This window comes from Arvicanthis niloticus, chromosome 18 (genome assembly GCF_011762505.2).
Source record: "Arvicanthis niloticus isolate mArvNil1 chromosome 18, mArvNil1.pat.X, whole genome shotgun sequence".
NCBI classification, from domain to species: domain Eukaryota; kingdom Metazoa; phylum Chordata; class Mammalia; order Rodentia; family Muridae; genus Arvicanthis; species Arvicanthis niloticus.
In genome coordinates this window covers 13,734,413-13,752,052 of record NC_047675.1, presented here as the reverse complement: position 1 = coordinate 13,752,052, position 17,640 = coordinate 13,734,413, and positions in this window count along the sequence as shown.

Sequence of the window (17,640 nt, the reverse complement as noted above, 5' to 3'; positions counted from 1 at the left end):
AGGGTCTGTTCTCTGACGAGATCTCCCAAACTCACTGTACCAGACTGAGCCTTTTACCATAGAAGATATGTGCCATCCTCCACCCAGTAGAACCTTCGATTACTGAATTACCGTGACCTGGCAAAATTGCTAATCTGTGAGACAATTTCAGGCCAACATTCTTGGTGGCATTAAGTATCTGTTAGGTGACCTCCAGACAGTGGCAAATCCTGGGATGAGGCATTCACCAGAAAGTTCTCTTGATTATAAAAATAGATTCTGAAGCCACAAGGCATATAATTAGATTCTGGTACCAAGACCATTTCTATCTTTGTTACCCCCAATACACTGCTACTTCCATCTCACCTTAGGACTCTCTCCACTCCCAACATACCCCAACTGCACTGCTACTGTCCTGTGTGAGGATCCTCCAAGAATCAGTGGCACATAGGAGAACTGTCAGCAAATGACGCCCAAGCTAAAACTTCAGAGCAATTCATCTGTGTCATTAGGGCAAACTGGAACACAGTGGTACTGTGCTGACTGCCGGGAACGTGTATTTTGAAGTTACGATCCATTGTTGGCCAACAGGCCTCTTTAGTTAAGCCGTTTTAAATAAGTTTTCTAATCTCTCTGAGCCTCAGTGATCTTGTTTGTGAAGAAAAGCAGTACTGCCTATGGCAAAGGTCTCCTTAGGTCAGACAAAAGCAGGTGTGACCAGGACTCTTGAAAATAAAGTGGGACCATGCAAAGCCAGGTCCTAGCATGACACCTGGCACCCGATTGCACTAAAAATGTTAAGTATCATTCCATCAACTTTATCATCATTACTGGCATACTGAAATAATCTGACATACAGGAATTCCCAAACTAACACACTCCTGACCTCCACCAAGACAGAAAGGGAAGATTATGGTTGTATAGAAAGAAAGTGAGTCCTCCACCTGGAGTCTGGCAGAAGCCTCTTGCCAGCACAATGGAGATTTGTGTAAATGTTGCCAGCATGGAAATAATATTCCCTTTATATATAGCTGAAACAACAGTGCAAGCACCCCAGGTCTGTGAGCATATGACCTTGGCTTTCTGGGAATCTCAAACAAGACTCAACTTAGAACTAAAGATCTTCTACCTTCTTAAGTCTTTGTAATCTTAGCAACTGTAATCCTTCCAGGTGCCTCTTAGAAATCACCTGTGACTGCATTTAGACCTTTGAGGACAGTAATTCCAAAAGCTCCTAAAGTGATGGGTATGATGCATTCACTTCTTTTCTGTTGCTGTGACAAAATACCATGAAGACAAGCAACTGGGGGAAGCATTTATTTGGCTAATGGTTGCAGAAGGCTAGCTGTCCGTAGTGGCTAGGAAGGCATGACTGAGATCATGTCTCATCTGCACAAAGTGAACTGGAAGTGGGGCTGTTAGAGTCCAAGATGGCCAGAGAATGATACCCCAACTCAAATAGTATGCAAAAGCAAAGAGTGTTTATTTAGCTGAATTTTTTGCATGCAGGGGTCTTCCCATTTGGGAATGAAGACTCCTTGTAGACTCAAAGGCCCCGCTTTTACTGTCAGTTAGGGGAATTCCAGGAAGGGGTATGTGCCCTTTTACCTTGATCGGTTGGCTCTATCTCTAGGGGTCTGGCTGACTCTATAATTAGTTAAGCTCTGGAGACTTCCTAGGGGTTGCTTATTCATTCTAGCTATCTATTCTTACTTCAGGCCAGATGACAAGGTGTCCTCTGATTGGCTGTCTGCAGCTGTGGTTGTCTGACCACAGGTTCCTGGGTCCAGGTTCTCTTTTCTGGGAAACAGAAACATTGACCTAGTCTCCCAAACTGCCAGTTTGCAACCTGTCATGGAGTTAGCCTGGCTCTGGCTAATTCAGTCCTCTCAGGGCAAGGCTATAAACTCCAAAAGCCCACCCTCAACGATGCACTTCCTCTAGCAAGGCTCACTGCCCTAAAGGTCCCACAACCTCCCCAAACAGCACCACCAGCTGGGAGCATTCAAATACACAAGCCTATGGGAACATTTTTCATCCAAACTACAATATATACCTACTGTAAAAACAATGAAGGGATTTGAGAATTATGATCTGGGGTGTCTCTTTCTCATGATCCTTATGTTTAACATGTATATCAAATTTTCTTTATTAAGCCCAACTCTGTTTTATTCTGTTTAGTCTTGAAATTATTTTCTGGATTGAAAGCAGGAATCTTGCTTAATGCCTTAAAGTTTAAGACATCTAACTGTCTAGGGGAACTGATTCCTCAAACCACCGCAAGCACCACAGTGGGTTCCATCGGACTGCTAGAAGCAGCCCTGTGTGAAGGACTTACAGCCAAGTTAGGCAAGGCTTGGGGAAGGGAATGGCTGGTCAGTCCAGTTGGCCACACTGGTGTGCTGGTGTGTCTCTCAGCCCCAGTCATGTACAGCCTCTAGGCAGAGGTGATCTGTACAAAGAGAGCACAAAGAGAGGAAACAGAGCTATCTAGTGACATGATGACCCCCTGCCAGGACATTCTCAGAACTGCTGCTCTGGGGTCCTGTCCCCACTTTACCACTCTCTATCTCCTGATCTTGTCACTATTATGAAAAGAGGGTAGTGAAGCCTCCGTACTAAGCCACTGCATGGATAGAAAGAAAGGTATGTGGGGCTGGGAAGAATAAGAGCTGTTCTCTAGGGACAAAGAGAATACAAAAGGCAGGAAAAGCTTGATGCTTTTAAAGAAGTGTGTTTGCGGTGGTGGGAGGAAGCCTTAGGCCGGACCAGCCAGAAGCTAGAGTAGCTGTAGGGATGGTTTGTAATACAGAAGTGCATAGGAGTCATCATGGGGCTGGGGGGGGGGGAATTGATATGTGTTACAGGTACGTGTTAATAGGGAAATACATGTCTTATTTTTCTGGAGGTAGGCAGTCATCTGTATGGGAAGATGAGGGGAAAATGGCTGTTGGATTATTAAAAAGGAGCTATGGGGGTAGGGAGGGTGTTGGAGAGATGGCTCAGTGGTTAAGAGCACTAACTGCTCTTCCAGAGGTCCTGAGTTCAATTCCCAGCAACCACACAGTGGCTCACAACCATCTGCAATGGGATCTGATGCCCTCTTCTGGTGTGTCTGAAGACAGGTAAAGTGTACCCATAAAATAAACAAATCTTTAAAACAAAAGGGGGGGCAGCCATAGGGAGATGGAAGGGGGGAAGGCCTGACCTGAAGCAAGACCATGTTTATTCACTATAAGGGGACCCCATTTTCATCCATGTACTCAGATGGCCAAAATACTTTCAGAAGATGAGGGCCCTTATTGGGGCAGGAATAACTCCTGAAGTTCTCAAGGGAAGCTGGGAAGTGTAGTCTTTCAGTAGAAAACTATCATTCCTAATTCTGAGAGGATATAAAAATGCAGGGCAGGAGCTTTACAGATGTTTTCTGCTGAAAAGGGTTGTTTTAGTTAGGGTTTCTGTTGCTACAATGAAACTCCATGGCCACAAAGCAAGTTCCAGAGGAAAAGGTTCATTTAGCTTATATATTAGTGTTCATCACCAAAGAAAGACAGGACAGGAACCCGAATGGGGCAGGATCCTGGAGACAGAAACTGATGCAGAAGCTATGGAGGGGGTACTGTTAACTGCCTTGCTCCCCCAAGGCTCGCTCAGCCTGCTTTCTTATAAAACCCAGGACAATCAGCCCAGGGATGGTGGCATCACCCACCCACAATGGGCTGGACCCTTTCCCATCAATAACTAATTAAGAAAATGCCTCACAGCCAGATATTATGGAAACATTTTCTCAGCTAAAGTTTCTTGCTTTCAAATACCTCTAGATGGGTGTCAAGTTGACATAAGAGTAGCGAGCACAAGAGTCTATGTCAAAGAGGGTAGTTCATTATAGAGGGTGTCCTCTATTCAGGTAGCAGGGAGAGTCCTAACTTGACCTGGTGCAATGGATCATTTAATTGTCATCTGCATTCCTGAAGGTACTTGAAAGACAATTGTTAGAGGACTCTAAGCAGAGGGTTTAGTTACAGAATAAAACTGAGAGATTTTCCTGGGAAGGTTGGAGGAGAGGAAGAGCAGAGGCAGAGATGACAGAGTGGACTGGTGAGAAAAAGTAGGCATAGAGTTGATTCAAGGTGACAGTGGCTGGTCCCATTCCAAGACTGTTGCACCAAAATGAGCCAGCAGAAGTGGCTGGAGCTACAGAGCATCAAAGGAAGGGAAGGAGAGGAAATAGAAGACTGATGGAAGCAATTACATCTGGCCTGGGGTGAGAGGGATGAAGGCCCCCTTTAGCCAGTTTCTCCATCGCAGCTAAAAGGTCTCTGCAAATGTCTCAGGAGCAGATGCAGCTGTTGTAGGGAGGGAGCTATTGGGGGAGCTTTCGTGGTTTGGTTACTGGATGAAGTTCAATAAGTAAAACATTTAAAATACAGGGTTAAAACATAAGTATGATAATAAGGAGGGAAGAGTGATCCAGAGGAGGAGCCAGGGTGAGAGGGAACCAGAAGGAATTTTTACCTGGCCCCTGTGTCTTTAGGCCCCATTTCAAACCAGTTTGGATATGCTGAGATGGAAGCAGCATTGTCAAGGAAGAACAGGTCCCATTCTTAGCAGCAGGCAGAGCTGTCCGTTTTCATTGTGGAAAACTGCAGCAGTCAAGGAGTCCAGCTGGTCCTGAGGATGTTAAACTGACCTGAGCTGGTGAGACAGAGGTTAACTGAGACAAAGGAGGCTTCAATCCAGCTCTTTTAGTTCTGAGTCCCCCAAACAATGTCCAGAGAGGCAGGAAGAGGGATGAGTTGGATGCCCCATTGCCCTTTCGTTCTCTTTTATGGGGTCACCTGAACTGCTTTTTAAAAGTTTTGGGGTGTTGGACTCCTGTAATTGCTTAAAGGCTGACAGAGGGCAGCCCGGGGAACAGCAGTTAGGAGTGCCTCAGAAGAGGGCCCATCCAAGGGGCCGTGATGAAACTTATGGTTGACAAAGATGGAGAACCCAAGTCAGGAGGGAATGAGTGTACAACTGTGTGGGGACATCAAGACCCACAATTACATGAGGAAAAATGTCACACCAAGATTAACACGAGTCTGTATCCCATAGGTTAAGTACAGAGTTAACATGAGGTTAAAAGCAATTGTGAAACTGGCTGGCCATGCACCAGAGTTCTGTGGATGACCAAGGTAACTAATTAGCTATTTGTTACATCAGACTCCTGCACAGGGATGAGCCCCTGGAAGCTTTGTAAGGAAGTCAGTAAACTTAGTCTCTAAGGAATGAATCTGAACAGAAAGTGTCTAAGTGATATTCTTTGCATCCAAGTATGATGAACTTTGTATATTTGTTCCAAAAATTAGCAATACCAACTACTACTTAATGGGAAAAACTAGAGTAGCTCAAGTAACACAAATTTTTTTTTATAGAAACAATTTTAAAAATTGGAACTACTACCTTAAATGATCATATCCAGTATTTGAAACATTAAAATACATATTTTTGTTAACATTAAATTGTTATACTTTCATTCTAAGATTATATAGTGAATTTATTTTATAGTGTCAGGGTATGTAAAAAGACAATTTAATTCTCAGTTGCATTCTCCAAAAATAAATTATTTCTAACTATAATTTTAAAATTATACTCCCAGAGATAGTGTCTGTGTTGTTAAGAGTAACCGATTCACATTACAAAGTTTTCTAAAATTAACCCTATTAACAAAACCTTTAAAAAATTCTCTGCAACATTTTCATTCCATACACTCATGGGACAGATGAAAGATAGAAGCAGCCAGTCATGTCAAATCGGTAATAAATTACGTGTAACATGGACTGAATTAACAAAGACAGTTAAAGCCTCTCTTTGCTCTGTCTGCAGAAGGACAAATGCCTAGGTCAGCACATTCTGACATCAGCAAGTTTGTTTCTTCACGTCGTTCTGTTTAAAAAGAGATTGGTTGTTGAGAGGCATAATTTGTAAAGCAAGATAGCCACACGGAATGAGTTTTTGGCTTTTGGAATTGTTTAAGAAAATATCCCCAAGCCCCACTGAACACTGGAGAACAGCGATGTCTCTCCACTCAGGCACCTCACCTCACAGCCAAAGCCATCATGCTCCTTGTAGGCTTAAGGATAGGAGTACAGCCCCTGGAGCTCTCTATTTGGGTAGAGACAGGATTATATTCTGAAAGCACCAGAGATGGGCTCAAGCTCGAGAGAATCTCCTTCATCTCAGTCATCTCTCCTGAGGAATCTGGGGGCTGGGGTTTCACTTAATAGACTCAGTCCCTGATGCTACAGATACAAAACCACCTGTCAAAGACACTGCTTGGACATTCTGCATAACTTTCCAGTGCTGTGAGTTTGATGACAGCCTCTAGCGTCTTCCTCTAAACCAGGAATATGGGAGGCTAGGGTGGAGACTCTGAAATTCATCTTGCCAAGAGAAAGAATTGAGCGCCAGAGTAAAAGACATGACTCATTGATTTAGCATGCAGGTCCCATACCAGTTACAATAGGCTTGTATACAATGTGCCCTGTTTCCAGCATCTTCACAGACCAGTTCAGGAGATACTGAGGGCAGAGTAATCACTATTTGCCTCTCTGTTTTGTTTGTTTGTTTGGTTGGTTGGTTGGTTTAGCATTTAGGATGCTGCTGAGATCCTCCTCTGGGTAAGAGAATCCACTCCCTCTATGTGAGACTTAAAGAGTACTTATCTTTAAATAAGGAAGAGGTTGGTTTCATTTTGTTCTGGTTTGGCCTGTAAGGCTGGAGTTGGTCAGGCCTACATAGCCAGAGCAGAAGCAGCAGACTTCTGCAGGTCTTACTTCCCACGCGTGCTTGTCCTGTAAGCAGCCTAGCATGCAGCTTACTCTGGTGAGTTGGTGCTCCATCCAGTGGAACTTGTGCTCCATCTGAGGGAACTAACTGAGCCTGGTGGTTTCCTGCCATGCAAGTGCATTGTAAATTTAACCCATGTTACTCAAGCATTCAATTTTTCATAACCAATTTTATATACCCGCTTTTGAATATTATTTTACATTAAAACAACTTTAAGTTTACTTTAAATTTGTTTTGACTTATTTGTTTCAGGCTTAGCTTTGAATATATATATTCATATATATGACTATAAATTGGTCTCTCCCTCTAAGCTTGTCTTTATACATAAATAAACTAAATTTGCACTTAGCATGGCATACAAGCATAGATCTGACCACATTAAATAATTTGTTCATTTATAAGGTGGTCATAAACTTGAATATCTCAGTTATCTTTAACAGTTTATAACAAGTTGGTACCTTTTATAAGATTAGGATTTTACAGCTTGTCTCTGTTAAGTCTTGGCCTTAAAAATTGGAATTAGAATTAGAATTAGAATCAGAATTAGAATTAGAGATTTAATTGAAGATCTTTTACCATCAAGATAAAACCTTAAACCATAAATGCAGCCTGGAACCGTTATGTTAGATCATTTAAGAGCATCTGTAGAGAGATGAAAGGCAGAAAGAAAGAGGAACTTGGCCTGACCTTACAACGGACTATGTTTATTTATGAGCAGGAACCACCCTTTTCACCCACATGTGAGGGCAGCCAAAATATCTATAGAAGAAAATGGGATGCAGCCTCTTATAGGTGTGGAAATGATGTCTGTGGACCACAAGGGAAGCTGGGAAGTGTAGTCTTTCAACAGCAAACTATCAGTGGCTCTTACTGACAGAAACTCACTTCAAAATCCCTGAGGATAGCTGATTTTAGACTTTTATTTATCCACTAGCAATCCTCTATCTGGTCAGAGTGCACTCCGAGTTGAGCATAGACTATTTAAACATACTCTATATTTCTCTCAACCTCAACTGACATGCCAAATAGTATTATGCCTTAAAAATAATTTAATATTTTTTCATTAATTATTTTATAGTCATTGTATCTTCTATTTTATTTGAAGTTTGCACTGGCTAGGCAAGCAGTTTACCACCGAGCTGTGCCAGAGCCACTAGCTTCTTGGAATGTCTAGGTCATTCCCCTTCTGTTAGTAAGCATTTGAAACGGCCATTTTCTCCCTAGGCATAGCTTTCCCCTAAGCTCTGCAAGCAAATTTTGAATGTAAAATTTAAGCTGTCAGTCAGTTCAGATTTTTTTTTCTGTATTTGTTTAAAACATTATTCTAGTTTGTTGTCTGTTGCCGTGATAAATCAACTAACGTGGCGAGGAAAAGGTTTACTTCATTGTGCACTTCTCACAGTCCTTTCTCAGAGGAGCCAAGTCAGGAACGCCAGGCAAGAACCTGAAGTCAGCCGCTGAAGCAGGGGCTATGGAGGAATGCTGCTTGCTAGCTTCGACCTCAATACTTCTTCTGCTTTCTTTGTTTGTTTTAATTTTTTTTTAAAACAAATCCCTCAATTTTATTTTATTCTCTCTACTAACACTGAATAAAATTGCATTAGAGCTTTAAATTAAAACTGCATATACCTGTAGTGATGTTTTTAAAAATATTTACTTTGTTTTTAATGGCTTTAGTTAAAATATAATTATAGTACTCCTCCCCCATCTTTCTTCCCTCCAGTCTCTCCCAGCTACCCTTCTTCAGTCCTCTCCAACACCACCCACTCTCTTTTTCTTTGATTATAATTATTGCATATATGTATGTTGATATGTGTTTTTGCAAATATAATAGAAATACAACCCGCTGAGTCCATTTTGTTGTTTGTATATAAACGGTTTCAAGGATGACTACTCTACATTAGACAGCCACTAAGGGGACTCATCCCCAGGATAGGCGAACTCTCCTTTTCTTGGCAGTCATTAGTTACTTATAGTTCTTTGTCGAGGGAATCTCATGAAATTTTCTCCCTTGTACATTAACATGTGCATGATATGGCCATTGTCCTGGTCTTATTTATGCAGCCGTTTCTAAGAGAGACTTTCAGAGCAGACTTCCTGGCATTCTGGTTCTTACAATCTTTCTGCCCCTTCTTTCATGATGTGCCCTTGGCAGTGTTACCTTACTCATAGATGCAAAAGCCATGATATAGTATGTCCATTGGGGGCTGGCTCCCCATGACTTCTCGATCTCTGAATTGTGACCAGTTGTGGATTTCTGTGATGGTCTCTATTTGCTGTAAAGAGAGGCTTCTTTGATGAAGGGTGAGAGCTACATATTTATCCAGGAAAATTGGCTCTCATAAGACTTTCTCAACCCACTTTCTTAAAAAGCTCAGATTTATCTGCCTGGGAATGGCACCATCCACAGTGGACTAAGCCCTTCTTCACTAGTTAGCAACCAAGAAAATGTCCCCACAGACAAGCTCACGGAGGCCAATCACACGGAGGGAATTCCTTGAGATCCCCTCTTACCAGGTATGTCAGGTTGACAACTGAAGTTAACCTGCCACAGCCAGCTAGTCAGTCAACATTGGGAACCTAGACTGGGGGAATGAGGATGATTATAGGAAAGGCAGAAAGAAGATGCAAGAGACAGAGATGGGAGAGCCACTGGCTAATACCATGCCAGGAGTGGGTGTATTTTCTCAGTGTCTTCTAAAGACAAGCAACACAAAGCATGACCAATTCCAGCATGACCACAAATCTTTATGTGGCAAGTTTATGGTACACAGTATCTATGTTTGACTAAGGGCGTTTCTTTTAAGGTTGGACAGTCTCTCAAGGACATATTCGTAAGTGGAGAAATTTGGGAGGATATAGCACACTTAACTAAAAACAAAGACAAATGTAGGCAGACTCATTTATGATTAAATACAAGCAAGAGTCAACCAAAGTTAACTCCAGACATGCTCCCCACACTAACTGGGAGAGATATATTTCTCTCATGGTATTATAGGTAGCACTGAAGCATATCTTTTTTAAAAAAAATATGTAAGGACATGGCGGAAATTTCCCTGTCCAATCGGTTTGCAGCGGGAGGCCTGTGATTGGACAGGGATAAGGGAGGCGGAGCTAAGGGTAGCAGAGACTGGAACACAAGGAGAAACGGAAGAAAGGAAGGTGAAAATGGAAGCAGGGGAGAACCCAAGTAGATTTAGTAGCCTCTGGTATTCATATCAAAAGGTTAGGATGATTGGGATAAATTGTCCAAATTGTGTGGGCATTTTGTGTGTTGAGATTTTATTGATATATATATATAAATCCATTGGTTAACGCTAAGAATTAAGAGTTTTGATTTTTGCTGGATGGTGGGTAATGTGGTGGCTGATTATGGGATGGATGGTTGTGGCGTGCGGATAGCATGGCCAAAAGGGGAGCTGGCGCTCCAGTCCTTCAGAGAGCCTGGCGAGATGAGAACAACCAGCTGGGGCCAGACGGCCCAACGGTAACCGGCATTAGTGTGGGAACTTGATGGCTAAGCTGGGAGCCAGCGGGGACTCATTTCCTTTCTAATACCTCCAGCAGCAAGGACGTACGTTCTATCTTTAAAATATACAGATACACTTCAATCCTTACCAACTCATGAATGACAAATGTTAGGACAGGAGCCCCACCATTTTAAGTCTCCTCTGCAGCTCACATAAAGCACTCAGTGATTTTCACGATATAAATGTGAGCAATGAAAAGGTGTTATAAACTACACATGTGATGGACCAGTCAAGAAAACCTTGCAGAAATATCAGGTTGCTGTTTTGTTTTGCCTTGCTTCCCCCACCCCACCCCATCTCTAGGCTGATCTCACCCTGGACTTGGTACTTTGGAAGGTACAGACCATGAGGTATGAGGAAAGAATGCTTCTGAAGGGTGTGTGTTGGCTTAGACAGGAAGGACTCACAGAAGCTGGCAAGAAGTCTTCAGAAATCTCTCTGTCCTCAAGTGCCAGAGGCTGGCCCAGCACGAGTCACACCCTAATCTTAGTTTTCATCTCTGGGCTTTTGCAGCATCATTCAGATAGAGCCTGGAGATTTGCCATCCTAAATCACTTGTGGACCCAAGTGACAGTCTTATCCCTCAGCTCAGTTCTCAGAGTTAAACATAAAATCAGATCTGCCCAACTGCAGCTTGGGATTGAGTCCACTGTTCACACTCAAGTGTGCCATCTCTGTGCTGTCTGAGCTCTCTCCCCAGGAGCCCTTTCCGGATCTCAGCTTAGAAATCCAAGCCTATGCTTTTCCTGTGTATGTCCTAGTTACTATTTGGTCTGCTGGGGTGGCCATGTGAGTCGATGTCAGAAAAAAAAAGAAAGTAAGAGGATCTCTTCTTAAGACAGCCACTATCATCAGAGGAAGACCTGTGTCCCCCACAGTTGGGGGTGATTCCCTGGCTGTTGTCACCACTGTTACAGATTTCACACATGGGTTTGGGGGAGAGAAAAAAACAGACACACAGACCTCCCCCAACTCTCTCTGACCAGAGGGAGACCTGCTGGCACTCATGCCTTCCATGTTCTGGGGCTTCTCCAGGTCTCTGTCCCTCCTAGAACAGAGGGAGAAGGATCCCAGTGGGAGGTAGAGAGCTCACTCCCCGGCAGTCCTGCAGATTCTTCCCCAGCCTCATATTGCTGGCTTTCCAGAGTCCTCATCAGTCTACATGTTCTGTTTGAACCTTTATTCCATTTCATCCAGTAGGAAAACATAACAGAGCAGGATTCTCTCTATTACAATAGCAAGTGGTTTGAACATTTTTCTTTTCTTTTATGTCTCTCTCTCTCTCTCTCTCTCTCTCTCTCTCTCTCTCTCTCTCTCTCTCTCTCTCTCTTTGAGACATTGTTCACCATAAAGCCAAGGCAGGCCTCAAATCCATGTTCCTTCTTCTTCCTTGCAAGTACCCGAGACTGCAGACATGGACCACCATTTCTCCACTGCATATTTCTAAGTTTTATATATAAATGTAAAATTGTTGCTGGCCCTATTACTCAGTAATTTATTAATTGTATTCATAACACAGATGTAATGTAGAAGCCTAAGTTAACTGCTACATCCATTTCTTCACAGATATTTACTTTTTTCCTGAGTTTTGCTGTCATGTCCCTTGGCCTTTCTCTGTTCATGAGAGCTCCTTTAGGGCACGCACCTAGAATTGTCACCACCGAGTTAAAAAGAGGCACCCTCAGCTCTACAAAGTCAGTTTCTAAAGTAGTTGTTAATTAACACTTTTTTCTAGATATACTGCAACAGTCTCCACTCCTTTCTCACATCCCAGAAAACAGTGTTATTGCATGAATTGTTTTATATATATATTCTGCCCTGATGGGAGTAAGATGGTATCTTTATTTAAAGTTTCACTTAAAAAAAAAAATGTTTCTGGGTGCATGAATACACATACATATGCTATTAGAGAGATACAGAAAAAAATTATAAGGCCATAAAGAATAACAGAGAAGGTTGTTTTAAAAGTTTAGTACACTTAAACCAATGTCAGTGTTACCTCAGAGAAGGTAGTGGGCCTGGCTGTGGAGGTCAAAGGAAAGGAATGGCCTTGCTTAAGGTTTTCCCACATTTCTTATATCTAGACATTAACTTTAGAATAGCTTATGATCCTCTTGTTGGTGTGATTCACTTTATTTTATTCTATATGTGTATGCATCTATGTGTGTGTGTGTATCTGTATGTGTTATACATGTGTGTACACATGAGCTGGCAACAACATAAAAGTCAAAATTTGATATTAAAATGTCTTCCCCAAATACTCTTTACTATGTTTTGGAGATAAGGCTTGAACCTGGAACTTACTACTTTGGCTAGACTGGTTGTCCACTGAACCCCAAAGTTCCACTTGTCTCTGCCCAGCACTGAGGTCACAGGTGTATGCTACCATACCTGGCTTTTTTATACAGAATCTATATATCAAACGTAGGCCATCACACCTGCATAGCAAAAATTTAACCCACTAAGCTATCTCCCTAGACCTATTTCTTATTCACATTATATTCTTATAACAAATGTGAATAGACTATATTTTAATTAAACTCTTGATTAAAAAAAACTAAATATGACACAAGAATGTTTTTATCAAAAATATTGTAATCATCTTCAGAGTTGCATAGTCCCATGTATATTAACATGTTGTGAGGAACAAATCTGCTTAGTACCCTGTTGTTTTTCCTCCTAAGATGGAAAACACTATAATTCAAGGGGTCTTTGTTAACATGCTAGATTATTTACTCAGGATAAGTTCCCAGACGAGGAAGCAGTGAATGGAAAGGCATAAATACCACTAGGGGTTTGGAATGTTCTGCCTTATAGTTCTTCAGAAAGAGAGTGCATTGCCACCAGTTGGAAATGTTTTCAACAATCTTCTAATTTCTGTATCACAATAGGAATCCCATTTCAAAGTCCTTTAATTGTGTTTCATTATGAAGAGAATAAGAAGAAAGGATCAGATGTATTAGTCAGGATTCTCTAGTAACAGAATCTATAGAATGAGTATACACACATACATACACACACATACACACATGGACACACACACACACACACACACACACGGGATTTGTTAGAATGACTTGCAGGCTGCAGTTCAGCTAACCCAACAATGGCTGCCTATGAACAGAAAATCCATGAATCCAGTAGTTTCTTAGGCCATGAGGATGGATGTCTCAACTGGTCTTCAGTATATACAGGAGTCTCAAAGTAGGCTCTAATGCCAGTGAAGGAATGGACTTGCTAGCAAGTCCAAACAAGCAGGCAACGAGCAAAAACTTTCTTCTTCCATGTCCTTATATAGGCTTCAAAGAAAAGGTGTGGCCCAGATTAAAGGCCTGTCTTCATGCCTCGAGACCCACATTATGCCATGTGTCTTCCTAACTTAAAAATCTACTTAGAAATAGATTTTTCTCCTTCAAATTAAGAAAAAGAAGACCCTCACAGATATGACCTCCATTTTTGGGTTTTAGTACCAGGTGTAGTCAAGTTGACAACCAAGAACAGCCATCACAGGTAAAGAGAAAGTTCCTCCAGCTAAGAGAAGTAGGCAAACAGTGCATCTGATGCCAGTAAAGGCAAATAAAGCAAACTCATTTCTGCAGGCTACAACACTCGGTTTTTCTAGAGATTGTTGCTGCAGTGGCTGTATCACGTCTCCAATCCTGGATGGTTCTGTTATCCCCACATTTGCAAGTAAGACAACAAGTGCCACTGGTACCAACTAAGGGAGTTGGCCCTTTAGCTCCTCACTGGTGAGAGGGAGAGGGTGGGGATAGTGCCAGTCTTCCCCAGAATAACAAACCCAGAACCCAGAGGGCTCTATTCACTGCACAAAGAGGCTTCATTTTATTTCACATATACCCAAAGCAGCATTTTGCCCCCAGGAAACCCACTCCAATGTTCTCTTTGAGATCCCCTAGAGCATAAAAAAAATTAAAGACAAATGTAGCGAGACAGGACAGTGCATGCTAACAGAAGTTGAAAGTGGAATCTAAAATCACCTTGCAAAGATAAAAAATAATTTGAGTTCGCAAAAATAAGGACCCCAGTTACAGTGTCCTGTCCGGGTTTTCTTTATGTGTTTCTAAATTGCTGAGAGCATGGCAGGTAGAGCATTTTGCCTTTGTTTTCTCACTTAACTTTTCAGTAGAAACATTCTACCTGTGGTCAGTCACTCTCTGTCACCTCATTTTTATACCTGTACAATGTCTACAGTTTCCCAGTTGTTTTCACTAATACGGCAGGTTCTCCATCGCCAAGCCCTGTGCTAAGTGCTTTACATGCAGGCCCTGACTTCATCCCTGTGATGTTCCTGTGAGTCAGGTTCCGATTATCACACCTATTTTTTATAGATAAGACTGCAGTACAAAATCTGGCATCCTCTCTCAGGGATGAAAACAGTCACGATCTAAACACTGGTCCTTGATTGCTAACTGTGATTTCCATAGAAACTGAAAAGGTACAAACAATCACTGTTTTAAAACTTCAGGTACCTTGTTTTAGCTTTGGAGGTACCCATCTCCATGGAAACAGATGTGATAACAGCAAAGGGGAACTGGCTCTGGTAACCCTTGGAGACCATGGCTCTTCAAAAGCAGAACTGTTGCTCCCCAAATCACACCTGCCCAGCCCTGGGCACAGAGCAGATGGCTGGAGTTTCTTGATTATTGGCTCTTGAAACAGGAGAACAGGCCTGCCAGTATGACACCCAAATCTCAAGCTAAGCCTCACCAGTCAGCTTAAATATTTCAGGCAAAATTAGATTTTTTTTTTTAAACCAAAGTGTTCACAGAGAAACATCTCGAACACTTTAAAAAAATAATTGCTAAATATTCTAGCTCACTCATATAGAAGTTTATTTTTATCAGGTAATTACTGTTGTCGAGTGGCTATTGGCCACACAAAATATGTGACGTCGGGAATCTCATAATTAGAAGCTCACTTCTTTATGGTATGCCATAAAGAAATTGCCATATAAAACTTTGCACACAAATATTTTAGTGTTTTGTCATGCATAGTTTAAAACAGAATAAGGCAGAATTGGAAAATGTTGTACTGGGAGCCACATCCAACCTGTCACTGCTTTGTAAATAAAGTTTTAGTGGCACACAGGCATGCTTTGCAGCTTTTCTGCAATGAAGGAATAGCTGAGCAATGAGAAACAAAGCTTAAACTGTCTGTTTTCTGGCCGTTTAAATGATCGCATACTGCACCCTGATCCAAAGAAACCCACACTCACCCCTTTCCTGCAGCAGTTATCAACTCAAAAAAGACATTGGCAAGTGTATTAGTTAGTTAGGGTTTCCATTGCTGTGAGGAGACACCATGACCAAGGCAACTCATATAAAGGTAATGTTCAATAGGGGCTGGCTTACAGTTTCAGAGGTTCAGTCCATTATCATCATGGTGGGAAGCAAGGCAGCATGCAGCAGACACGGTGCAGGAGGAGCTGAGAGGTCTACATCTTGATGGGAAGGCAGCCAAGAAACGTCTGTTTTCTACACTGGGTGGAGCTTGAGCGTAGGACCTCAAAACTTGACCCCACAGTGACACACTTCCTCCAACAAGGCCACACCTCCTTATAGGGCTGCTTCCTATGGGCCAAGCATATTCAACCAACCACAAGTGACTTTTCCCTGTGTTCCTTGCAAATTAATGATATCTAGGACAAAAGCAGTTTAAAACTGTTATAAACTGCAGATGCGATAAATAAGCAAAGAACTGGTTTCAGAAACCACATTGTGTTTCTGTCCTCCTTCCTCTCTGACAGGAGCTCAGCAGGGACTCGAGACCAGGAAGACTGGGAGCAGACAGCAAAGTCAGGGAACTATATGACAAGAAGTCCCCAGAACCTGCCCTGTCCTCAAGTCTCAGAGTGAAGTCGAGGTTTCCTCATGTAAAAGCTTAGTTTGGGCACCTCGAATGGTGGAGCACATCTGAACTCACAGCATTCAAGAAGCTGAGACAGGAGGATTGTGGGTTTGAGGTCACCCTGAGTTACAAAGTGAAACCAGATTCAAAACACTGGTTTGAGGAGAAGGCCCAGTCAGTAAAGTCAGTCTCTGTGCAGGTGAGCTTACCTGTGTTCATACGTCCACCATGCACAAAAAAAGCTGGGCACGGTAATGTGTGCCTGGTGTCCCAGTGCAGAGGCAGACAGGAGGATTCCAGGAGTTTACTAACCAGTCAGTCTAGCCAAATAGGTAAGTCCCAGGGCCAGTGAGAGACCATGTCCCCTCAAAATAAGGTGGTGAAACAATGTCAACCTCTGGCCTCCACATGCACACACACAAGAACATGCACACACCAATATGAACACTAGCTCACTCTGCATGCAGTGACACTGTCTGGTGTGATGCAGAGCCAGTAGAAAACTCAGCTTGCTTTCCAAATGCCGCCTAGTCTTGAGGTGATCACTCAGCAATCTCGAGCAAGTGAGTCCACTGCAGACTCACTTTCCACCGAAACAGAAGGTAATGACCCCATCTTACTAAGATTCACTGGAAAGATGTGCAGGCCCTGTATGTCTCACGTGTGGTAGAAGTGAGGGTCATTTGGGAAAACAACATAAATAACACCCAAGAATTTGGAGTGGAACCGAGAAACAATTACAGAGAGGGAAAGGAAGCTCACCCCAATTTCCTCGCAGCCTTTAACTATTTTTGTTATTGCTGCTATTTATTTCAGGGTTTGCATTTCCTTCTGTTTTTTTAGACTTTATAGCCCTGGCTGGCCTGGGATTGTCTTGCTGGCTCTTACTTGTCTTGCCTGGTGGTAGACTTATAGAAATCTATATGCCTCTGTCTGATGAGTGCAGATAAAGGTGTGTGCTATTTTCAGCCATACATATGGATGTGTGTCTGTGTCAATATGTCCACCTGTGTGTCAGTGCCAGAGGCCAGAGGCATTGTATCCTGTGGAGCTGGAGCTAAAGGCAGGTGTGAGCTGCCCCGTGGACATGCTGGGAACCCCACTTGAGTCATCTGCCAGAGCAGCCTGTGCTTTTAACCTGTGAGCCGTCTCTCTAACTCATCCTTTGACTTTTTTTTAAAACACGCTTTCAGATTTCTCTGTTTATTTTATCCCCGGAACATGCCTTTGAGGTACACGGGCAATTTGTCTAAGCCAACATATTATAGATAAGGTCCGATAGATGCTGAGCTGTAAACACCATCTCTCAAGGCTTCATGGAGGCATGATGATTGGTTAGATGGTGGCTGTAACCAATGAGGCTTACATTTCAAATTCCAGCACATGCCACCAGCCTCCTTGAATGGGTGCTAGCCCTTTCTCCCCCTTCCTC